This window comes from Ambystoma mexicanum, chromosome 6q (genome assembly GCF_040938575.1).
Source record: "Ambystoma mexicanum isolate Mex_15411 chromosome 6q, UKY_AmexF1_1, whole genome shotgun sequence".
NCBI classification, from domain to species: Eukaryota; Metazoa; Chordata; class Amphibia; order Caudata; family Ambystomatidae; genus Ambystoma; species Ambystoma mexicanum.
In genome coordinates this window covers 939460769-939465742 of record NC_090937.1, presented here as the reverse complement: position 1 = coordinate 939465742, position 4974 = coordinate 939460769, and positions in this window count along the sequence as shown.

Here is a 4974-nt window from a genome sequence, read left to right as displayed (position 1 = left end):
GGTTGACTGGAGTATTTTCAAAATAATTGACCAAACATAGATTGCAATAATATCTGGTTATGCTTTACTCTAATTGTATCCATAAAGTGAGTTGTAATGTTGTTGCCTACTAAATATGAAATAAACCCCCTGTCCGCACACATTATCCACTTCTTTCATAGGGTGAACCACCACTACAAACAGGATTCTACTTCTCCCATCCATAGCCCCCCTTCTGGGTTGACCAAATCTTGTATTCCTACATTTTGGAAGCCAATATTACATTTTCTATTTTTACAGTATATATCACAGGGTACCATTGACTGTATTCCCTCTCCTACATTGCTATAAGATTGTGAGATGTAGCCCAGAATAAAGGTTTTTCTTAGACCCTTTAATACTGTGCATTTATTGTCTGTACTGAGGGCACCCCCAGATTGAGGTACCATCTGCTAAACCCTGAAAATGCTTAACAGATTTGAGGCATATCCTCCTCTGTGAAAGTCATAGCCTTTTGAGGGGATGAATCCACCATTGCAACCCAAGGAGACCTGGAAAGAGACAGTTCATGGATGCCTGATTGCATGGTTGCAAAGAGTAATTCAGAAGTGTTATAATCCTAATAGTCAAGAGGTAGTGACAGCTGATCCTGCGGAAGAAGTCACATAGGAGGAGCAGTTGGCTGAGAAACTCATGCCTAGTTGTTCCAGAAATGTGACAAAAGTGCACCCCTGAAAAGCAGACGATTGATTCGACAACAGCACATGAACCGGGGTAAGAGGAGAATGTGGCACCTTGGTCACCACATACCCATGTTGGAAGATGACTGGGAACTGGGCTGCTATATTTAGGGCTGCAGGGTGAATGCTACCATGTAAGGCTCATTAAAATAAGTAATACAAAGCTCTAGATGCAGTCCAAATATGCTTGCACAGCAATCTTGGTACTGAATACCTGCTGATAGTTGCAATGAGGAAAAATCTGCAACACTGACTACACTGCCTGACTGACAAGGAAGTCTGATGGAGGCCATTTGCAAAGAACCCAATCCTCAGTGATGTTTGACGGTCTCCACCTCAACTACTATGGAAATCACAGCCAGGTGCATCCGCAGAATGATACTAAAAGGGAATATCTGGTTCAAGTCTGCCCTGCTCAAGAAAAGGACCCACTCTGAAGAAAAGGCTAAAGGGGAAAAGAGGGTTCAAGGTGCCCATCTGTGGAGAAATATTCACTAACGATGTGACCCCCCTTTAACACTAACGATCATTGGTGTCTAAACAAAAGAGACCAACAGTGGGGCAAGCACCATGCATACCGCCATCCACCTCGTTAACCGGAGCCTCAATGGTGTAACCGTCTGCAGTATCTGCGCATCGATCCATGACCTGGTCACATTCTATGCCCAAAGCCTGTACCTATGATGTGTACCTAGTCACCAGCTCTTTTTTAATGACTGTAGTTTTCAGCCACATGCAAGCAAGATGCAGTCCACAAATCTGCCACCATGAAAACGGCTGCAGATGGAATGGGATCTCTCAAAGTTGATTGCCAAGTACTTTAAAGTACATTATCAATGGTGATCACAACAAGTATGATGGTAACACAGCTATTCTCTGCAGTCATCACCTCATCGACCGCACTGTCGACCGCCTTGTCAACAGGGACTTTGCAGATGCTTCATGTAAGGTTGTCACAGAGTTCATTGATCAGAGTTCCATGCGAACATTGTGGAAGAGTTCAGAAAGGTGGCAATCCTACGTATCCAGAGGTAGAGACATCGGACGCTGAGGAAAATGTCACACAGGAAGAGCAGTTGCATGAGACACTTATGCTGTCCTTATGTCTCGTTGTTCCAGAAATGTGGCAAAAGTGCACTCCTGAAAAGCAGAACATTGATCTACCAAAAGCACATGACCTGGTGTAAATGGAGGATGGGGCATTTTGGTTCATAAATACTCAAGAGCAACGCAAGCCGAGTCAGAGGTCATGCTGCTTACCACAATGGATGCACAAGCCATACATGATCCCAAAGTCTTTGGATCCACCGAGACCAGGAATGTATCTGCATCACACTATACTGATAGGAGAAATCAATCTCTGCAAAGTTTTCCCCATGGACTACCCATTCTTCCTAGTCATGAGAGCCGTGGTATTGCCTCTGTGGTAATTGATTCTTTGCACATGTCTCTACCCTACCCTAAGATGAGAAGAAGGGGTAACTGCCGCCAGTAGAAGAGGATGAATGGGGAGACTGTCCCTCGTAAACAACAATACCCTCTCTCCCAAACCCTCCAGATAGGGCTTAATGCCTGGCTGATTTCCTGTCATTCCACCAGATGATTTGAAAGATGTTAGCACTCTGAGTTGCAGGTGACCGAAAAATAGAAGAAATCCATTTTATAAAGCAGAAGTCAGACAACGTATGGTTGTCACAACATACCCATGTTGGAGGAGATTTGGGAAAGGGGTCCCTATATTTAAGGTCTGAGGGTCAATACTGCCATGCCAGGCTCATTAGAATAAGACATACAAAGCTCTGGATGGAGCTTGATTATGCTAGTGTGGCCATCTCTGTACTGAATCCGTGCTAATAGTAGCAGAGAGGAAATGAAGCAACTCTGACTGATAAAGAAGCCAGTTGGAGGCAATTTGAAAACAAACCTCTCAGGTGGGTTCGACAGCCTCTAATATTATTACAATCGCAGCAAGGTACAACTGCAGAATATGATACAAAAAGGTAATACTCTGGTTCAGTTCTTGACTGGCGAAAAGCAGGTTAAGCCCTCATCCAGGAGGGATAGACTGCTTTCACCAATGCTATAGATATTGCAGTGGAGGTCAAGAATACAGGTTTCCGTCAGTATATAAATGGCCAGAAAAGTCTGGATGAAAACAACACATTTCGACGGGCGTTCCAGCCTCGGATACTGAATATGCCCTTTGACTGCTCAGATCACTTTGGGAAGCAGATGGATGGAGCATCAAAAAACATCAGGCTGGTTAAGGACTGCTCAAGGATGATTGCTTCCCTTTGGGACAAAAAATTGTTTCAACTATTTCGAATGGGGCTCCAGATGCAGGGGATCAGGCCCATTCAGTGGATTGTATTCCTTCTGCACATTTGCAATATCCAACGCACCAGCAGATTTAGCAGTTCCACAGATGGAAACATTATCTATGAAGTCACTACTTTACTTCTTGTCCTTGGTCCCCTTTACTGGAGAACCTTAACAGAAGTCTCTGTTAGGCAGAAACCTGTGCAGTTCCCTTAGGGAACACTGCAAAAGATTTAAGACTACAGGTGTTGGCAGTAAACCCACTTGGTAGCAGTCTGTATCACCCAGATTTACCTGGTAGCTGTGGGTGAGCAGTCCGACTTCTCTCAAGAAGAGTTAGGCAGTATGCAAAGTATACACAATAGGCACTCTGGCACAATAATACAAGCAAACACTGACCAGAGCTTTGGTATCAAAGTATATAATTATTTATTTAAAAACACACTGTTTGAAACACTCCAGCACTCTTATTGTAAAATATTCTAAACACAGTTACTATTGTAATATATACACCCCTTTTTCCTTATCAGATAAGTCACAGTAAAACACCACTTATTTTCATACAGAGGTGAGCGCTTAACTAGATGGCACTCCAATAAGTTTGTGAGAAAGGGAGGGAAAAAGACAGAATATGGAAAGGTACACCACTCTAAGATTCAGGAACACTGTTAACAAGGCAGAAGAGCAAAAGTCACTGGTGAGCGAAGTCCAAAGGCTGGGCCCACTCTTAGAGAGAGCAGAGCACAAATACGCCCAAGATCACACAGTTACACTAGGCTTTGAAAGTCTTGCAGAGGGTTCAAAAAGAGTTTAGAGAGGCTTTAGGAAAGTTTAGCCAGGGTGTCCCAGGCTAACCCAGGTTCGAAAGCCGGGGGCTAAATCTACCCCGTACAGTCGGTAGCAAGGGAAGCCTGGCGGGACACGGTACGTTAAGTGGGAAGGATCCTCCAGCGGTGGCAGTTGTTCCTGGCAGTGGGTGCAAGTCACGTCGTCGTCCAGGGGAAGAGAAGATCTCGACTTGGAGGAAAGATGAAGGTCGTTGCACTACCAGGGAAGAAACCAGCCGCAGAGTTTTCCGGTTAAAGGTGGTACCTTTGTTCGCGGTCGTGGTAAAACGTGGTATCCTGGTTGCCGGGGTGCTTGGCACAGGCAAGGCGGCCACGAGGTACGTCGGGAAGGCGAAAAGCCGGTGAAACTGGTTATCCCCACCAGTCAAAGGAAGAAGACTCTCCGGCGGGAGATCTGATCTCTGTCGTTGGGAAAAGTGGTGAGACGGTCCAGCAGGGCTCCACCGGTGGTGGTGTCGTGGCAGGTCGGCTTAGCTTCTCCCTCGTCGGATTCTTAGGTCCTGTGGCGACTTCTGAAGTTACAGTCCCCAAAGCCCTGCTTTTATGCAGAAAACCCCCATTCACTCAGCCTAGCTGTCACTCAAACATGCTAAGTGGTGAGCCGGCCGGCTCACCACTTGGGCCAATCAGGACGGAGTGCGACTTGAGTTGCCTAGGCAACTCAGTCCAGGGTGCTTAAATTCCCCTCCACCCCTCCTAAGTACCCCAGACAGAGTGGCACCACTTTGGAGGGCTTCTGTGGAGAAGCCCGCCAAAAAGTAGTATCCACTGCCACCATCCAAAACTCGATCAGGGGGGACGGATATGTGCCCCCTCGACTAACGGACCCCGGGGCAATTGAATTGCCCCAGCCAGTACGTCCACAATATGATGGTTTGTACTGGTTCTGTTCAGAATTTAAGAGTAGTAAAGTCAATGGTGACTTTACATGCCCTGGGAGACAGTAGTCAGTCCCAGGGTATGGAGTCTATACTGGGGGGTCACTATGACACCCCTGTACTGAGGGTGCTGTGTAACGCACATCACAAAAACACATGAAGCCCTATGGAGTAAAAGACCCCATAGCCCATTAAACACATCTAGATTCA